Source organism: Callospermophilus lateralis, unplaced genomic scaffold, assembly GCF_048772815.1.
Source record: "Callospermophilus lateralis isolate mCalLat2 unplaced genomic scaffold, mCalLat2.hap1 Scaffold_406, whole genome shotgun sequence".
NCBI lineage: Eukaryota > Metazoa > Chordata > Mammalia > Rodentia > Sciuridae > Callospermophilus > Callospermophilus lateralis.
In genome coordinates this window covers 906900-928049 of record NW_027514359.1, presented here as the reverse complement: position 1 = coordinate 928049, position 21150 = coordinate 906900, and the positions used below count along the sequence as shown (strand labels likewise).

Genomic DNA, 21150 nt, shown 5'->3' with positions numbered 1-21150 from the left:
TCCTGTCCTGCCCTCGGGGAGCAGCCGCAGCGACCTTCGCCGGCCTCCCATTCCCCATTCCTCGCCGTCAGTTGGTGGAGCAGGCGAGGGCACCGCAGGATGGGCGGGGGGGGGGGGGGGGGGGGCGGGGCGCCCAGGGTTCCCACTGTGGAGAGCGCTCGGCCCGCTCCTGCCTCTAGGGCTCCGTGGCTCTCCGGAAACGAGGTGCAGTGGGCACGGCAGGACGGGCGGGGGGGGGGGGTGGGCGGGGGGGGGTGGGCGGGGGGGGGGGTGGGCGGGGGGGGTGGGCGGGGGGGGGGCGGGGGGGGCGTGGCGCCCGAGGTTCCCGCCCGGAGTGCGGCGCTTCTCCGTGGAGAGCGCTCGGCCCGCTCCTGCCTCTAGGGCTCCGTGGCTCTCGGGAAACCAGGCGCAGTGGGCACGGCAGGACGGGCGGGGGGGGCGGGGCGGGGCGGGGGGGGCGGGGCGGGGCGGGGGGGGGGCGTGGCGCCCGAGGTTCCCGCCCGGAGTGCGGCGCTTCTCCCTGGAGAGCGCTCGGCCCGCTGCTGCCTCTAGGGCTCCGTGGCTCTCGGGAAACGAGGCGCAGTGGGCACGGCAGGACGGGCGGGGGGCGGGGGCGGGGGGGGCGTGGCGCCCGAGGTTCCCGCCCGGAGTGCGGCGCTTCTCCGTGGAGAGCGCTCGGCCGGCTCCTGCCTCTAGGGTTCCGTGGCTCTCGGGAAACGAGGCGCAGTGGGCACGGCAGGACGGGGGGGGGGGCGGGGGGGGGCGTGGCGCCCGAGGTTCCGGCCCGGAGTGCGGCGCTTCTCCGTGGAGAGCGCTCGGCCGGCTCCTGCCTCTAGGGCTCCGTGGCTCTAGGGAAACCAGGCGCAGTGGGCACGGCAGGACGGGCGGGGGGGGGGCGTGGCGCCCGAGGTTCCCGCCCGGAGTGCGGCGCTTCTCCATGGAGAGCGCTCGGCCGGCTCCTGCCTCTAGGGTTCCGTGGCTCTCGGGAAACGAGGCGCAGTGGGCACGGCAGGACGGGCGGCGGGGGGTGGGGGGGGCCGTGGCGCCCGAGGTTCCCGCCCGGAGTGCGGCGCTTCTCCGTGGAGATCGCTCGGCCAGCTCCTGCCTCTAGGGCTCCGTGGCTCTCGGGAAACGAGGCGCAGTGGGCACGGCAGGACGGGCGGGGGGGGGCGGGGGGGGGCGTGGCGCCCGAGGTTCCCGCCCAGAGTGCGGCGCTTCTCCGTGGAGAGCGCTCGGCCCGCTCCTGCCTCTAGGACTCCGTGGCTCTCGGGAAACCAGGCGCAGTGGGCACGGCAGGACGGGCGGGGGGGCGGGGGGGGGCGGGGGGGCGTGGCGCCCGAGGTTCCGGCCCGGAGTGCGGCGCTTCTCCGTGGAGAGCGCTCGGCCCGCTCCTGCCTCTAGGGCTCCCTGGCTCTCGGGAAACGAGGCGCAGTGGGCACGGCAGGACGGGCGCGGGGGGGGGGGGGGGGGGGGCGGGGCGCCCGAGGTTCCCGCCCAGAGTGCGGCGCTTCTCTGTGGAGAGCGCTCGGCCCGCTCCTGCCTCTAGGGCTCCGTGGCTCTCGGGAAACGAGGCGCAGTGGGCACGGCAGGACGGGCGGGGGGGGGGCGGGGGGGGGGCGTGGCGCCCGAGGTTCCCGCCCAGAGTGCGGCGCTTCTCCGTGGAGAGCGCTCGGCCCGCTCCTGCCTCTAGGACTCCGTGGCTCTCGGGAAACCAGGCGCAGTGGGCACGGCAGGACGGGCGGGGGGGGCGGGGGGGGGGCGGGGGGGGCGTGGCGCCCGAGGTTCCGGCCCGGAGTGCGGCGCTTCTCCGTGGAGAGCGCTCGGCCCGCTCCTGCCTCTAGGGCTCGGTGGCTCTCGGGAAACGAGGCACAGTGGGCACGGCAGGACGGGCGCGGGGGGGGGGGGGGGGGGCGGGGCGCCCGAGGTTCCCGCCCAGAGTGCGGCGCTTCTCTGTGGAGAGCGCTCGGCCCGCTCCTGCCTCTAGGGCTCCCTGGCTCTCGGGAAACGAGGCGCAGTGGGCACGGCAGGACGGGCGGGGGGGGGGCGGGGGGGGGCGGGGGGGGGGGGGGCGGGGGGGGCGGGGGGGCGGGGGGGGGCGGGGGGGCGGGGGGGCGTGGCGCCCGAGGTTCCCGCCCGTAGTGCGGCGCTTCTCCCTGGAGAGCGCTCGGCCCGCTCCTGCCTCTAGGGCTCCGTGGCTCTTGGAAAAGGAGGCGCAGTGGGCACGGCAGGACGGGGGGGGGGGCGGGGGGGGCGTGGCGCCCGAGGTTCCCGCCCGGAGTCCGGCGCTTCTCCGTGGAGAGCGCTCGGCCGGCTCCTGCCTCTAGGGCTCCGTGGCTCTAGGGAAACCAGGCGCAGTGGGCACGGCAGGACGGGCGGGGGGGGGGGGGGGGCGTGGCGCCCGAGGTTCCCGCCCGTAGTGCGGCGCTTCTCCCTGGAGAGCGCTCGGCCCGCTCCTGCCTCTAGGGCTCCGTGGCTCTTGGAAAACGAGGCGCAGTGGGCACGACAGGACGGGGGGGGGGGGCGGGGGGGCGTGGCGCCCGAGGTTCCCGCCCGGAGTCCGGCGCTTCTCCGTGGAGAGCGCTCGGCCTGCTCCTGCCTCTAGGGCTCCGTGGCTCTAGGGAAACCAGGCGCAGTGGGCCACGGCAGGACGGGCGGGGGGGGGCGTGGCGCCCGAGGTTCCCGCCCGGAGTGCGGCGCTTCTCCGTGGAGAGCGCTCGGCCCGCTCCTGCCTCTAGGGCTCCGTGGCTCTCGGGAAACGAGGCGCAGTGGGGCACGGCAGGACGGGCGGGGGGGGGCGGGGGGTGGGGCGGGGCGCCCGAGGTTCCCGCCCAGAGTGCGGCGCTTCTCCGTGGAGAGCGCTCGGCCCGCTCCTGCCTCTAGGGCTCCCTGGCTCTCGGGAAACGAGGCGCAGTGGGCACGGCAGGACGGGCGGGGGGGGGGCGGGGGGGCGGGGGGGCGTGGCGCCCGAGGTTCCCGCCCGGAGTGCGGCGCTTCTCTGTGGAGAGCGCTCGGCCCGCTCCTGCCTCTAGGGCTCCGTGGCTCTCAGGAAACGAGGCGCAGTGGGCACGGCAGGACGGGCGCGGGGGGGGGGGGGGGAGGGGGGGGCGTGGCGCCCGAGGTTCCCGCCCGGAGTGTGGCGCTTCTCCGTGGAGATCGCTCGGCCAGCTCCTGCCTCTAGGGCTCCGTGGCTCTCGGGAAACCAGGCGCAGTGGGCACGGCAGGACGGGCGGGGGGGGGGGGGGCGGGGGGGGCGTGGCGCCCGAGGTTCCCGCCAGAGTGCGGCGCTTCTCCGTGGAGAGCGCTCGGCCCGCTCCTGCCTCTAGGGCTCCGTGGCTCTTGGGAAACGAGGCGCAGTGGGCACGGCAGGACGGGCGGGGGGGGGGGGGGGCGGGCGTGGCGCCCGAGGTTCCCGCCGGGAATGAGGCGCTTCTCCGTGGAGAGCGCTCGGCCCGCTCCTGCCTCTAGGGTTCCGTGGCTCTCGGGAAACGAGGCGCAGTGGGCACGGCAGGACGGGGCGGCGGGGTGGGGTGGGTGGGGGCGTGGCGCCCGAGGTTCCCGCCCGGAGTGCGGCGCTTCTCCGTGGAGATCGCTCGGCCCGCTCCTGCCTCTAGTGCTCCGTGGCTCTCGGGAAATGAGGCGCAGTGGGCATGGCAGGACGGGCGGCGGGGGGTGGGGTGGGGTGGGGGGGCGTGGCGCCCGAGGTTCCCGCCCGGAGTGCGGCGCTTCTCCGTGGAGATCGCTCGGCCGGCTCCTGCCTCTAGGGCTCCGTGGCTCTCGGGAAACGAGGCGCAGTGGGCACGGCAGGATGGGCGGGGGGGGGGGGGGGGGGTGGCGGGGGGGGGGGGCGTGGTGCCCGAGGTTCCCGCCCAGAGTGCGGCGCTTCTCCGTGGAGAGCGCTCGGCCCGCTCCTGCCTCTAGGGCTCCGTGGCTCTCGGGAAACGAGGCGCAGTGGGCACGGCAGGACGGGCGGGGGGGGGGGGGGGGCGGGGGGGGCGTGGCGCCCGAGGTTCCCGCCCGGAGTGCGGCCCTTCTCCGTGGAGAGCGCTCGGCCCGTTCCTGCCTCTAGGGCTCTGTGGCTCTCGGGAAATGAGGCGCAGTGCCGCTTCCCTCAGAGTGGAGGACGGGTGGAGAGGGGCCTGTGGGCAGGCTGGTCTGCCGCAGTGATGGGGGGATGCGGAGGTGGGTGAGGAGGTGGGTGAGGAGGGCGGGCGGAGGCGGGGGTCGCAGGGAGTCTTGGGGGGAGTAGTCGGGCGTCCACCACCAGGCGGTGTGGGAAGACGGGGAACGGTAGCGCGGCGGGGGGGGGGGGCGCGACTGGCCCTCCTGTTCGTTAAAGTAGATGGATATGTAGGGAAACTGTGGGTGGGTCAAGATTCTTCTTTTCCTGATTCCAGCAGCAGTGTGTGTTCTTTGTGAAACATTTGGGGAAATAGCGTACGATTTTCGTGGGTTCCTGGATTCCTGGTCCTGAAGGTAGATATCACCTGAATGAGCCAGTTCTGATAGTTATCCAGCAGTTGTACCAGGAAGCTAAACCAGGGGCTGCTTTTCCAGCCCTTCCAACAAAAAATTTTATGGTGAGCTGATTGCCTATATTAAATCCTTTTCTTTCTGACTTCTTTTTGGATGATTTTTTTTCCTTTTGCAGTCATCTTCTAAGTATTAAATACTGTTATCTTTGTATAGTTTCATATCATTTTAATTAAACATGTTATTTTAAACTAATTATAGATTCACCTGCAGTTTTAAAAAAAAGAGATCCCATGGAACCTTCCTCAGTTTCCCCAATGATAATATCTTGCAAAGCTTCTGTAGAATATCATAGCCCAGATATTGACTGGAGTTTTAGACAGAGGCCTGACTCTGGAGAGCCAACAGATCATTTAGAACAAGAGGAAGGTTCAAACTGCAAGGCATCCTGATCTCACAAGAGGAGAAGGTTAATCATGGCAGGGTCTTTTGGGCGGGGGTACCTGGACTGCCTCATGATAGTCACCTCCTCCTGATCACATCTGGTGAAGGGTCTATTTTCTAAAGGTGTGAGTGATTAGATTGGGTAATTCAGGATAACTCAGTATGGTCTCCCCATCTCCAGACCCTCAACCTTAGTCATGGCTGTGGACTCCTTTTTGCCAAGTAAGGTAACATTCACTGATTCTGAGGTCTGTGCATGAACTCTTTGAGGGTCACTCTTTATCCACCACTTCAACCTTTTACTTTTTAAAATATATATCTTTATTTTTACTTATTATTTATGAGGATATAGATATAATTATAAATATATATAATGTAAATATTGATAGTCTCTTGCCATCCTTGTTCAGTTTTAAACACCCTTTATGTAGCAGCGTCTCCATTCTTAACCCTGCTTCTCTGTTGGTGCACAGTGTAGTCCTGTTTTCATTTTGTCCTTTAGCAGGGGCAGTCCACAGCCCAGTTGTACTAGGTTGTGGGGAGGCCAAAGAAGGTGCTGGAGACAGCATGGGAGACATGGTTTATCGGGGAAAGCTTCTAACAGATCAATGACGGCTCCAGGAAGAGTTCCGTGGCAACAGACTGAACAGATAGCACCTGTGTCCCTGAAGGTGCTTCTCCAAGCAGTACCTCTCTTGCTCCTGGTGTTTTGCCTGGTGGCTCTGGCCAAACAAGTGACATGTATCTTTTCCACAGAGCCCTCAGTTCTCTGCCCAGCCCCATTCAGGGAGGAGGCTTACATGTTAGACTGAGGAAGCAGTGACGTCAACTTTAGTTTGTGTGTATGACCAGCATACATGCAAGAAAGTAGCTTTTTACAGATAACACTAACTTGCCCTAGTGCCCAGTGTGCAGAGAGAAGCCAGTGTCCTCCAAGATGATATTTATCTGGACTTTCCAGCCTAGGCTTGATCTCATTGGTCCCTTAATTTTGCTAGGTTTTTATAAACAGAAAGGGAGCATTCAGGATCATGGTGTTTTACTGTCCCCCTTTTCTTTAAGGGACAATATAGCAGGAATGGCAGATTTAGATGAGTGCCATTAAGCAAGCATATGAACAGTCCATGTGTTGTTTGTCGCATCACTTCCAGGAATACTTATTTCCAGGAAAGGACAGTGGCTTGAGACTGGGTATTACAGAACAGATCCCAGGCTGAGTTTCTCATCGATCAAGAAGATTATATAACAGTGACAGGCTATTTCAGGGCTTTGAATGGTAACCCAAGTCTGCCCAAAAAGAAATTTGGAAATCCGCTAATGTTTGTATACATAGAATGTCCCAATAAAAGATATAGCCAATAAAGTTTGACATTAAGGGAATGTAAGCCATGTTCTTCATTCAAAGCCTTAGAGCTTAGCCCACATATGTGCTGAAATGTTTGCTCTCTGATTTTGCTATATTTTTTATTTCTAGGAATTTATTTACGCCCTTATCAACTGGAGGGAGTCAACTGGCTAGCCCAGCGATTCCACTGTCAAAATGGCTGCATCCTGGGAGATGAGATGGGCCTTGGTAAGAATTGCCAGGTATGTTACTGTGGAAGAAGCACTGTTTACCTACACTGAAACACCTCCCCACAACTCATTTCCATCTTTTTTTTTGGGGGGGGTACCCCAGATTGAACTCAGGTGTACTTAAAAACTTTACCATACATCCAGCCCTTTTTTGTATTTTATTTGAAGACAGTGTCTCACTTAGTTGCTTAGTGCCTCCCTAAATTGCTGAGGTTGGCTTTGAACTCATAATCCTCCTGCCTTAGCCTCCGGAGCCAATGGGATTATAGGCATGTGCCACCACACCTGGCTTAATACCATCTTTAAGTGCTGTTATATATGTGTGTGTGTGAGGGTGTATGTGTGTGTGTATGTATGTATATACTAGAATGTGAAATGCTTAACTTTTAAGAGATCACAACCTTGGGATTGATTTTTTTAGTTGTGGGGGTAGTTATTAATTATGTCATTACCTTTATATGAGCATTGACATGTGTCTGTGAGAAAAGTTACTTGAGTTACAAGTGCAGTTATTGGGCCCAGGTTTAGGTTTTTTCTCTGTGTAAAGCATGTATACTTGCCCAAGGACTAAATTGACTGTGCTCCTTAGTAACACTATATGAAGTTAACTGTATTGCTTCTAATATTACTCTCTCTTTCTCAGTGGGGGTGGGTTGGGGTCAGGCTGCTGCCCATTTTTCTACAGTGATAGAGAAATATGGAGGAAGTACCGTATGTTTTCCAAAATAAAACTTAGACTCTCTGACCTTAAAAGGGGAGAATCAGATGTGGCCCCCTCGGGCATTGATCTAGTGATCAATGGTGGAGTGTTGAAATTGATGCTTCTGCCAGGATAATAAGAAATACTGCCCTGGGTTGACACATGGCCTTGGATTAATGGAAAATTCAGTCATAACACCTCTTGGGTTAATCACTTACTTATCTGAAGGATATAAAAGATATCCAGGTACAATCGTGATATATGTCAGAGGCAGCTTGATCAGAAATCAGGAAGATAAAAATTTTTCAATCCCAGGAAAGTTTCACCAGTGGTCACTGGAGAGAATGAGCAAGGGTCTCATAATCCTTTTAGAAGTTCAACTGTCCCATCCGACTCTAACCATATATATGTGTGTGTGTGTGTGTATATATATATATATAAACTTTAAGCTGGAGCAGCGGTGCACATAGGCTACTCTGATCATATGTTGAAGCGTCCTTTACTTAGGTAGATGTACCTCATCAATCTTGGCATTATTCAGAAACAATGCGACCACTTATATAAGGTCCCCTGAGATTCATCACTTCTCTCTCTTGGGCAAACAAATATGTTTCTGGTATATTCCTGTACGAGAACTATGAAACTAAAAATCAGTTTCCTGGAGGTATCCTCCCTATAATCTCCTTTGTCTCAGTCATTGAAATTGTCCTACTGACTTCACAGAGAGCCAGCAAATTCCACTTGTCCTTTGCCTTTCCACCTCTACTTTAAATTCTCTAAAAATGTACCAACTCCAAGTCTGTTTTGGTAAAAGTATGTTTAGAAATTTTGCATCTACATTATGAAGGATATTGTTTTGTGATATTCTTTTTTATACTAATTTTGTCTGGTTTTAGTATTTGGGTAAAGCTGGCCTCATAGAATATATTGAAAAGTGTTCCTCTTCAATTTTCAGCAAGAGCTTATGTAAAATTGTTCTCATTTCCATTTTAGATGTTTGATAAAATTCACTAGTGACTCTGAATTTATTTGGTAGACACTTCTGATTTGTGGTAGTAAAGACAAACTTTCTCTAAATTGCATCCCCAGCAAGCATTCAACAGAATGGTTTTAATCCAGTTAAGCCACTTATTAGAGGGATGCTCTGGGCACACTTTGGGCTGGGATAGTTAAATGAGAAAATCATTTCCTTTTTAAGATTAATATGATTGTGTCAAAAAAAATGAACTGCCACTCTGTCATCACAGCATTCTAACCACAGCCATAAGCAGCAAGGTATGTTTTACATCATTGAAGTTACAGTGCACATCTAGCCCATATGATTTCTATTCATTAATGTAACATTGGCACTATAGTTTTGCATTTTATTATATTCAAAATCATTCAACTGGCTGCATAGTATGCCATCGAGAATTTATAATTTGCTTAACGTCCTATTGATGAGGAATCATGAATTCCCCCTTTTTGGGGTTACTTAAATTAATTTTGATGTGAACACTTTTGAGCCTATAGTTTTCTCAGGATTTTGAATTTGATCCTTAGGGCATATTTTTCCTCAGAAATAGCACAGTATTTGGGGATGCAAGCTCTTCACGTGTTTTTGTTTGTTGAGAGCAACTTTAGAGACATAAGTGTACTCAAACATGTCCCGAAGTATGCACATTTGGCTTTGCAAAGTTTCATTTCATACTCATACTTCTTGTGAGAATGAATTATTGTCTGTTTTGTGCATTTGAATGCGTGTTGTAGATATATGCATGTACATCTATGGCATATGGATCCCGCTATACAGTATGATTATAATGCACCCATTATGAAAGACCAAAGGTTGTATCTGTTTTGTTCACATATAACTTGAGCTTAGAACTTGAGCCAGTAGAAGGCACCCTCTAAATGATTATAGAAGGAGGGAGAAAGTTGGGGAGGAAGCAAAGCACTCTCATCAGAACAGCCGAGCCAAGGGCCAAGGCCGTGATGTGCATGTACTCTTTGCTGTCAGATCTTAGCACTTCTGGCTTAATATTTTCAAAGTACTACTGCTGTTTTCCAACAGGTGTATTGGTTTCATTGATTTCTGTTCTTTCCTGACGTTTTTCCTTTTGGTTCAGTTACATAAATATTGAGCCTCATTGCTCGTTAACTCCTAAGGTAATTGAACACCAGCAAAGTCACTGAGCTTACCTGATGTCGTTCTAAGAACTTCTAAGAACGTGCTAGTTTCCTAATATGAGGAAGATTGTACGGAATTTCTTTATAAAGCAAATCTTGTATAACAGTTTGTGTTCTCTGCCTATGGTTGTAGGAACTTTATGGTTGTGTCTCCTGGAAAGGTGATCAAAACTGCCTGCTTTGTTTCAGAGGATTGCTCTCCTCATTTACTTGACGGGAAGGTTAAATGACGAAGGACCATTTCTGATTCTCAGTCCTCTGTCTGTTTTGAACAACTGGAAAGAAGAAATGGAAAGGTACAGAGTAGATGTAGCTGAACTTGTATTGTTTATGTGAAGATATTTTTCTAGATGATGGATAAAAGATCATGAAGCAAAATCTTGTCATATTCAATGATTTTATTCCAGAAAGGTTGAACTGAAACAGTGTAGGCAAGACACAAGGTCTGATGGGGGAGGATCCAGTGGGTGTTACTGTTACCCTTCTACAATTTAAAGGCTAGTACTTATTCTCAGTAAATTTTGCTGATGTAAAGGAGAAACTGTCCTTCTCATAGTAACATAGGAAGTAACTAAAGTGAGAAACATTATTGCATTTTTAGTTAGCATGAGACCCTCTTAGACCTGATCCTTCTCCCTGCTTAACACAGACCTTACCCTGAGGTCTAACCATTATTCTAGGTACGGTTCTGTGACCAGCACCTAATGAATGGCGTCTGCACACTGCAGTCCGGCCATGACATGCACACACCATCTCATAGTTGTGGCATTTGGGTCATCTGCTTCTTTTCTTGGATTTAGATTTGCTCCAGGTCTTTCTTGGGTAACATATGCAGGGGACAAGGAGGAAAGAGCCCATCTTCAGCAAGACCTAAAACAGAAGTCACGTTTTCATGTGCTGCTGACCACCTGTGAGGTATTCATTCATTTCTCCTAACCTGGGTTCTTAGAAGTTGTAGAACCCACTGAATTATATTGACTTTTTTTTGAGAGCACACATTTTTCTAGGAGGACATCCACCTTCATCACATTGTCAAAGAGGGACTGTGACCAAACGAAGTGCAGAATCACTGTGCTTCAAGGTAGCTAGACATATTTCCCTCTCTACTTGTGGATTAAGGGGAAAGCTTCCCAGAAATTGGCACTTTAGCTGCCTCTTTGTTGATGAACAGGAGGAGGCAGGCAGCAGGGCAGAGGGTTTCATGTACAGAGGCATCATGTCTGATAACCGGGGGATAGGAATGCAGGATGCCTAGTTTCAGTCTTGTTTTAAATCCTTATCTGAGTAAGACTGGGCAACTGTAAGGCCTTCTACTTAACCATAACTTCTGTCTGTTTGTGTGATAGTGCTACTTAGAAATTGTGCTTAGTTTTTAACTTAGTAAACAAGTTAAAGGCTTAGATCCTCTGGTTTAAGAGAGTTAACAAGAAATAAGAAACTAGATTATTAATAATCAGAATTTATCAATACCAGTCTTTATTTTTTTAATTCTAACTTTTTTTCTTTTGTTACCAAGGATTGAACCTAAGGGTACTTAACCACTGAACCAATCCTCAGCCTTTTTTATTTTTGAAGACAGAGTCTCAGTAAGTTGCTGAGGCTGGCTTTGCGCCTGCCGCCTTCCTGCCTGAGTCTCCAGAAGCTGCTGGGATTCAGGTGTGGGCCACCATGCCCAGCAATACCAGTCTTTTTAATGTGTCTTCCTTAATTTTTCAGATTTGCTTGAAAGATGCACCATTCCTAAAATCGTGAGTATACTGTACCCTGTCAGAAACTGTGCTGAATTTGTGGAAGTCTTGTCTTGTCTTACACTTTTTGATACTTGGCCTCTTTCCTGATATGTCTGGTCTGTCGTCTTTGGGTCCTGTTGATGTATAGGCAGGCATGGTGGGAATTCTGTGATCTAACCTCTACTCATTAGCTATGTGTTATTGGGTTGGTTTCTTAATTTCCATCAACTTCAGTGTCCTCATCTGTAAACTGGGGGTAGTTACCTTTCTTACTTTGGATGACTATTGTGACAACTGAGATTAAATCTCCATGGTTGGTGTTTAGCAGATTACTAGAGATTTTTATTACTAGCAGATTTTTATTGTTGTTTTTTGGTTTTATTTTGGTACTGGGGATTGAACCCAGGAGTACTCTACCACTGAGCAACATCTCCAGTCCTTTTTATTTATTAATTTTTTAAATTTTGAGACAGGGTCTTTCTAAGTTGCCAAGGAATGCCTTGAATTTGTGATCCTCCCGCCTCAGCTCCCAGAGTCTCCAGGATCACAGGTGGGGCACTGCATCCAGCCTGGACACTGGATTCTTTACACTGTAACTGCACAGACACCTGTGAGGACTGCTGCTTGAGATCTTACTGTAGTATAGGAGCCTTTTCCTGGCAATTACCAGGTAGCAGTCAGTGCTATAGAACTGACTATTTGGAAAAGAAGTTTGAAGTATACTTGTAATTTGTCCATTTAACTATGTCTTGGTACTGGGGATTGAACTCAGGGTCATTTACCACTGAGCTGCATGCCCAGCCCTTTTCATTGTTTATTTTGAGATAGTCTCACCAGGTCGTTGGGATGGGACTCAAATTTGCAATCCTCCAGCTTTCCAAGTAGTTGTCATTGTAGGTGTGCCCCATCGTGCCCTGTGTGCATCTTTCATACTCAGAAGGTTTTGTTCTTAAAGGGCCTTACCAATATTTTAAATACTTTTTCCTCATCCAGATTGTTGTAAATGAGTTTCTGTTTTACTCTTATTTTGAAGACTGGGCCCAAGATTTTATGATTCCATCCAGTATTTTTTTTTACTTAATTTACATTCAAATGAGCATATGATGTGTTCCCTCTTTTTCTTTCTTTTTACTTTATTATTTTTATGTCGTGTCACGTTATTTCATGTCATTTCATTTTATGGTTCTGGGCATTGAGCTGAGGGCCTCCCAACTGCTCTACCACTCAGTCCTTACCCCAGCTCTTTTTGTCTTCTTAATATCCAACTTGTCTTGTTTTAAAGTCTCTCCATGGAAAGGGAGTTACTGGTAATAACCAGGAAAGTAAATCATAGAGCTGCCCCATGGTCTGTACAGTAGAGGGATGAGGAGTACAAAGATATTCATGAAACACGGTACTATCTGGCTGGTCTCAGAAGGTAATAAGATTGGGACATAAATGTTCTTGGGTACTTTATGTAAATTGTCCCATTTTGGTTTCATGAAAATCCTAGTAGGCAGGGATTATTATTCGCATTTTACAAAAAAGGATATTAAGAGATTAAGAATCCAAGTAAGGCAGAGCAGACATTCAATCCCAGCACTTGGTGCTTTGGGCCTCTTTTTTTATGTTTATTTTTTTTAGTTGTAGTTGGACACAATACCTTTATTTTATTTATTTAGTTTTATGTAGTGTTGAGGATCAAACCCAGGGCCTCGAGTGCTCTACTGATGAGCCACAGCCCCAGTCCCTGGACCGTGTTTTTAAGAGAAGCTTCTCTAAGTATGTAGAAGCACTGAAATGTCACCTTATTCAGCAGAAACACATTTTTATATTTCAGTCTGGTCTGAATGCATTTCTGGGTGGATTTAAGAGCCTTAGTAATAAAGGGACATTTATAATATTGACTCATAGCAAGAATCCCAACAACATAGTTGTTTCTTTTAGTATGTTTGTTAATGTTATATTTCTCCATTGCTATATTTTACATTCTGAAAATAGGCAATGTGATAAAATCTGCACTCAAGAGGTTTATGAAGGCCATTTTTAAGTTGTATGTTATCACCATGAAATATTGAAATCTTTTGGACAACAGGCAGTAGGCTTGTGAAATCTTGGATCGAGATGACAGGAGTTCCCTTGTTGGACTCTCCATTCTTGTGTTGGAATTCCCTCTACTTTCGTTTCTGGGAAACAGTCTTTAATTTCCTTTGATGAGTGATTCCATCCACTTTCACTCATTGAACCAAAATCCACTTCACTTAGTCTTTTGCGTTAAATAAGCATTTTTAGATGTTTGTGTATATACATATCTGTGTCTAGTCCTTCCAAAGGAATCAGACCTAGTCTGTTTTGAGTGGAACTATATTATGGACGCTCACCACCTATGTCATAACCACCGTCCAACCTCATGGGGACCCTGTCTCCTTATAATCCTAAATATATTCCCTGCTTATTCTGCCCAGTGCTCTCCTTGCACTTCCTGCCCTCTCTTTGGATCCCCAGTTCAGTCTTCTCCTACTCCACTCTCATTAGCTGAGTGTCTGTCTCTGGCTCTCTTCCTCTCAATTTTCTCTGTAGCCTAAGGAGGAAGGCTTCCTTTGTTGTTGTTTTTCTGCAAATATTTATTGAATAGTTATTGATCCAGATGAGGCCATAGGGATAGAGAAGATTAAGACATTGACCTTGACTTTCAGGGGTGTGTAGTCTTGTAGCAGATGCAGACAAACAGAAACAAAGGCAAAGGGTGGCATGTACTCACCAGTAGGTAGAGTGCCAGTGTGCTTATTAACCTACCCACCGCCTATACTGTGAGCCTCTGTGATCATATTTCCCACATTTAATTCCTTCCATCAAAAATTCCTCTTACACTGCTTGTGGGATACAAGAACTGTGCAAACTTATTTATTAAATGATTTAAATAAGAGGGAAAAATGAGAGATGCTTAAAAAAGAGTTGAGTAAAAGTGAGGAAGAAGATGATATTATTAACATCTAGTACTTACTGAGATTCACTGCTATAGTTTGGATCCTATATATCTCCCAAAGGCTCATATGTTAAAGTCTTGGTCCCCAGCATGAAACTGGTGAAAGTGTGTGGAACCTTTGAAAGGTGAGCCCTCATGGGATGTCTTCTGGTCATTCATTGAGGGTGTGTCCTTGGAATGGGTAGCAGGGATCCAGCCTCTTCCTCTTCTTTGCTCTCTATGTCCCAGCCTTGAGATAGCTGGCTTCCTCTGCCATGCCCTTCTGCCATGATGTGCTTAACAGCAAGGGGGCCAGCTGATGGTGGACTGACCCTCCAAATTTGTGAGCCAGAGTAAAACTTTTCTCTTTATAAACTCATTATCTCAGCTACTTGTCACAGTAGCAGAAAGCTGACCAACACATTCATTATGGGTTAATTATCTTTCTTTATATTAGTTTTTTTATTTATATATGACAGCAGAATGCATTGCAATTTATATAACATATATAGAGCATGTTTTTTTTTCATATCTCTGGTTGTTTACACAGTATATTCACACCATTCATGTCTTCATATGTGTACTTTGGATAATAGTGTTCATCACATTCTATCATCATTTCTAACCCCATGCCCCCTCCCTTCCCCTCCCATCCCTCTGCCCTATCTAGAGTTCGTCTATTCCTCCAATGCTCTCCCTTCCTACCCCACTAAGAATCAGCCTCCTTATATCAAAGAAAACATTCAGCATTTGGATTTTTGGGATTGGCTAACTTCACTTAGCATTATTCTCCAGCTCCATCCATTTATCTGCAAATGCCATGATTTTATTCTCTTTTATTGCTGAGTAATATTTCATTGTGTATGTTTGCCATATTTTTTAATCCATTCATCTACTGAAGGACATCTAGGTTGGCTCCACAGTTTATTGTGAATTGTGCTGCTATAAACATTGATGTGGCTGTGTTCCTGTAGTATGCTGTTTTTAAGTCCTTTGAGTATAGACTGAGGTGTGGGATAGCTGGGTCGGATGGTAGTTCCAGTCCCAGCTTTCCAAGGAATCTCCATACTGCTTTCCATATTGGCTACACCAATTGCAGTCCCACCAGCAAGTGTACCTTTTCCCCCACATCCTCGCCAGCACTTATTGTTGTTTGTATCCATAATAGCTGCCATTCTGATTGGAGTGAGATGAAATCTTAGAGTACTTTTGGTTTTTATGTCTCTAATTGCTAGCGATGATGAACATTTTTTTCATATATTTGTTGACTGATTGTATATCATCTTCTGAGAAGTGTCTGTTCAGTTCCTTGGCCTATTTATTGATTGGGTTGGTTATCTATTTATTTATTTTAGTGTTTAGCTTTTTGAGTTCTTTATATACCCTAAGGATTAGTGCTCTGTCTAATATGTGAGGGGTAAAGATTTGCTCCCAAGATGTACACTCTCACAAATTGTTTCTTTTGCTGAGAAGAAACTTTTTAGTTTGAATCTGCCCCATTTATTGATTCTTGATTTTAATTCTGGCACCAAAGGAGTCTTATTAAGGAAGTTAGGGCCTACTTTTTCTTCTATTAGATCAGGGTCTCTGGTTTTATTCCCAGGTCCTTGATCCATTTTGACTCGAGTTTTGTGCACGGTGAGAGATAGGGGTTTATTTCATTTTGCACGTGGATTTTCAGTTTTACCAGCACCATTTGTTGAAGAGTTTATCTTTTCTCCAGTGTGTGTTTTTGGCACCTTTGTCTAATATCAGATAATTGCAATTTTGTGGCTTAGTCTCTGTGCCCTCTATTCTGGTCTACCAGTCTGTTTTGGTGCCAATACCATGTTGTTTTTGTTACTATTGCTCTGTAGTATAGTTTAAGGTCTGGTATAGTGATGCCCCCTGCTTCACTCTTCCTGCTAAGGATTGCTTTAGCTATTCTGGGTCTCTTATCTTAGCAGATGAATTTCATGATTGCTTTTTTGTTTCTATGAGGAATGCCATTGGGATTTTGATTGGAATTGCATTAAATCTGTATACTGATTTTGGTAGTATGGTCATTTTGATAAAATATTAATTCTGCCTATCCTAGAGTAAGGTAGATCTTTCCATCTTCTAAGGCTTTCTTTGATTTCTTTCTTTAGGGTTCTATAATTTTCTTTATACAGATCTTTTACCTCTTTCCTTAAGTGGATTCACAAGTTTTTTTGTGTGTGTTCTGGGGTTTTTGTTTTGTTTTGCTTTTGTTTTATTTTTGTTGTTCAGGTTTTGAGGTTATTGTGAAATAGTTTTTCTCATTTCTTTCCAGAGGCTTTGTCACTGATATACAGAAATGCTTTTGACTTATGGGTGTTGATTTTGTATCCTGCTACATTCATTTATTTACTAGTTCTGGAAGTTTTTTGGTGGAACTTTTAGGGTCTTCTAGGTGTTGAATCGTATCATCATCAAATAATGCCAATTTGAGTTGTTTTCCTATATGTATCCCTTTTGTTTTTTTTCGTCTAATTGCTCTGGCCAGTGTTTCATGTACTGTGTTAAATAGAAGTGGTAAAAGGGGGCATCCCTGTCTTGTTCCAGCTTTTAGAGGGAATGCCTTCAATTTTTCTTCATTTAGAATGATGTTGGCCTGGGGCTTAGCGTAGAGAGCCTTTATGATTTTGAGATATGTTCCTGTTATCTTTAGTTTTTCTAGTGTTTTGAACATGAAGGAGTGCTGTATTTTGTCATATGCTTTTTCTGCACCTATTGAGATGATCATATGATTCTTATCTTTAAGTCTATTGATGTGATGACTTACATTTATTGATTTCTGTTATGTTGAACCAACCTTGCATCCCTGGGATGAATCCCACTTGATCATGGTGCACAATCTTTTTGATGTTTTTGTATTCCATTTGCCAGAATTTTATGAGAATTTTTGTATCTTGTTCATTAGAGATACTCGTCTGAAGTTTTCTTTTTTTGATATGTCTTTGCCTGGTTTTGGAATCAGGGTGATATTGGCCTCATAAAATGAGTTTGGAAGTGCTCCCTCTTTTTCTGTTTCCTGAAATAAATTAAGAGTATTGGTATTAGTTCTTCTTTAAAGGTCTTGTAGAACTTGGCTGTGTATCCATCCAGTCCTTGGCTTTTCTTGGTTGGTAGACTTCTGATAGTATCTTCTATTTCGTCATTTGAAATTTTTTTTTTAAAGAGAGAGGGAGAGAATTTTAATATTTTTCAGTTCTCGGCAGACACAACATCTTTGTTTGTATATGGTGCTGAGGATCAAACCCGGGCCACATGCAAGCCAGGCGAGCGCGATACCACTTGAGCCACATCTCCAGCCCATCATCATTTGAAATTGATCTGTTTAAATTGTGTATTTCATCCTGACTCAATTTAGGCAAATCATATGACTCTAGAAATTTGTTGATGCCTTTGAGGTTTTCTATTTTATTGGAGTACAAGTTTTCAACATCATTTCTGATTATCTTCCTGTGTGTCTGTAGTGTCTGTCGTGGTATTGGAAAGAAGGCTTCCTTTTTGTAGGCCAGCCTTTACACAGACGTTTGTTTTAATTTTTCAAGTATTATCCTTCCTTACCCACTTTTTTGTTTGACACACTTAGTTTTACAAGTGCAAAAATAATGCAGTGGGATTCCATAATGTTTACCAATAAAATTAAAAACTTAAAAGTCTTAAAACGCCCACTTTATTATCTTTTGCATGATTTTCACATTTTTAAAAGGATATTCAATATTTATACCTTTTTCATTATTGTATTTTGCAGCTACTATTTATCATTTTATCACCTATTATTAGATAGTTTATTTTCATTTTTTGCTATTTTAAGTTAATGCATCTAGAATATCATCCAATCTTTTTCCATATTTTGGATTTTTTAACAGCTTTCCACCAGTAGCATCTGTTAAAAATATGATTCTAGGACTGAAACTTCTTGAGAAATTGCTCTCATGACATATTATACTATAAACATGCTGTGGCAGCAGCCTCCAGTGACCTCCACGTTAACAAGTCCAGTGGCTACATCATCGTGGACATCTCCGTGATCCTGTTCACCACTCTCCCATTTTAAAGTCCTACTCCTTTAGCTGTGACATCACTGTCTCTTGATTTTTCTTATGGGTTTGAATATCTGCTCTGCCCTTATGATCTTGACCTAGTTACCTAGCCTTTCAGAGTTTTAGTGTCCTTGTTGGCACAATTATGGTTACTTGTCTTATTCTTTGGATTAAATTGCACATAAAGCCACAAGCGCAATGTCTGGTACATAGTACAATATGATAAATGTATCCTTTCATTTCTGTCTCTGGCTCCTTTCTGCATAGATCTTTCTCATCTGAGGGGAAAACAAAGCACATGGTAGTAACCTTTCAAGATAGGAAGGTCACGATGCCAGGTATGCTTCTAACAGAGTGGGCTGTTAGTCTTTCTAACACGTCATAATTGTATAGTAAGATGTGGTTGTGAAATATGTTTGAGCTACACGAAACTGAAAGTTTGTATTTTCTCTCATAGCTTCTCCTGGAGTTTTCTTGTTGTGGATGAAGCCCACATATTGAAAAGCCAAAGCTCTCTGCTGCATAAGACACTCTCAGAGGTAAACTCAAAGGATAGTCTTCGTTTTTACACACACCCCTTCCTTTTTTAATAGACTTTATTTTTTAGAGTAAGTTAGGTTTACAACAAAATTGAATAGAAGGTACAGAGAGTTCCCATATATCCCCTGCCCCTTTACAAGCCTAGCTTCCCCCATTCTCAGCCTCTCCCTGAAGAGAGATGTTAAAACTAATGAACCTACGTTGGCACCTCAGTGTCACCAGAGTCCGTAATGCTGGATTCACTCGCTGTTGCGTGTCCTGTGAGTTGGAACAACAGGCGATGGCATGTTTCCACCCTATAGTATCATGCAGAGCGGGTTTCCTGGCTCAGAAATCCTATACCCATCTGTCCACCATTCCTTCTCCCCTCTAACTCCCCTTTAAAACCACTTAGACTAGTCTATACAGAGCCAACTAAATGGAAACATTATGATTATTATTATTTGTTCTAATTTGTAATATATGACAGCAGAATGCATTACAATTCACATTACCCATATAGAGCACAATTGTTCCTATCTCTGGTTGTACACAAAGTAGAGTCACACCATTCGTGTCTTCATACAAGTACTTCGGATAATGATGTCCATCTCATAAATTAAAACTTTTGTAGTCAGACTTCTGCAGAGCTAAATAAACCTGTTTTGGAGGGCAATGACAAAAGTAGTATTTAATATGGCTAATTACTATTCCTTTCTCTTGTTATCAAATGAGTCAGACCCTACCCCAATAAAATGCATTTTATTTTTGGAGATGTTTCAACTCTCTATTGAGTGCTTTTAATTTTTCTCTTTTTTTTTTTTTTTTACAAATAAAGATCTTATACTCCTGTCTGCAGTTGCAGATGCATTGGATATACCTTACGCCTCCCCCAATTTACCTATTTAGAAACTTACCGTTCACATGGAGTCATGAAGAGACCAATTTCTTACAGCATATTGCCTTCAGTCTCTCATCTGTTGTATTTTTAGTATTATACACTTGATTGCATTCCCTTCTCTTGATCTCTTGTATCATTTGGCAAAGTAGATGAGAAAGATCATTGTGGCATGGAGCTGCCCTTGTTTCTGAGAAGCCAATGAAATGTGAAGTACCTTCTCCTTGTTGACCTGAAAGTTTGCTCATTCATGAGACCACACTTGTTAATTTCTGAGATAATCAAAATTTGGTCCTCATCCTATAATAAATCACTTAAATTTAGAGGAAAATCTTAGACATGGATTATGTATTTAATATTTATTGGCCTAAAAGTTGCAGTGTTTAGAGTTTTTACTGAAGATATAATCATTTTTATTAGTTTCAAATATTGTTATCCCCTGCCTGGTAGGGCATCCTCTATCTCTGCTGTCCTCTTTGCCTTCTTTTTAGGGACCCTTGATTATGAGTCCTTCCCAAGAGTTGGTACTGTATATTTAAAATAATATACATGCATAGGATGTGACTTTTCCACATTACTTAATTCTGCTGGTGTAAGTTCTTGTTAATGTCAGCTCAGAGGTTGACCTTGCTTGGCCTGATATCTGTTGTCACTGTTTTTCTTCCTTCATTAGTCTCTTCTCCTCCGTGTTCTTATCTGTTTCTCAGTGTTTTTCCTTTTTCTTTTGGAAATGCTGGGGATTGACCCAGGGCTTCATGCATGCTAGGCAAACGTTCTGCTGGTGACCCACATTCCCAGCCCTGTTTCTCAAAAATTTACAGAATCCCTTTTTATATTGGACTGTCCATGGCTTACTATCCAGAAACATCTAGAAATTTTGATATCTTGACTCAGATATATTGCAAAGTTTATGAACAGACATTGTGTCAGTGTAAATCTTGCTGCTTGCTTGTAGCATTGAGGCCTGATACTATAAATAACTCTGGCTTCTCTAACTCTTTGAATGAATGTGTTTACCGAGATACTCCCGTTAATTCCCCCATGTAGGTCGTAACATTTTTGACTCCTCAGATAGATTGCATTTAGTAACCCTAGTGAATACTCATGTAATACAACGCGATGTCACTTACATGCTGTACTTGTTTTAAGGAGTCTTTGCCAAGTACCATTATGAGCTGTTTAAAAGTTTAACAGAACTTTAATCAAGTGCACATTAGAACTTTTTTTAAGGGAGGAGGGGCATTAGGAACATAGATTTTGAAGGACATCTTCCATAATATTCTGACTGCTGCCTGTATCTTGAGAATCGCTTTTATACACACCTAAGCCTATTTCTTGATTCCTTATCTAGAGTGAGAGCCTTAGAATTTCCTTTGTGGATATTCTTGATCTCTGGCATCTTCCTTTCCCTCAGTTTCCTAAAGAGTGAGTTTGTTTCTTAGATAAATATTTATTAGACTTTTTGGATGTGCCAGGCTCTGCAGGTGGTATTAAGCAAATAATTACAAAATGCCTTGAATAGGTGAGACTGAAGGGCCTACTGCATTAGAAAGAGCTTGGGCTCTCTTGCTGTGGGCTACCTATTGGGTTTTCTACTCAAGAACTTTGCCCTGACTCAGGGCACACAATTAGGATTGGGCTCTCTGCTT

The 21150-nt window shown here is 46.5% G+C and overlaps 1 pseudogene; it reads left to right on the top strand.

The window, feature by feature from the left end:
* Positions 1 to 21150, top strand: part of LOC143388122 (chromodomain-helicase-DNA-binding protein 1-like) — a 48201-nt pseudogene that overhangs the window by 643 nt on the left and 26408 nt on the right.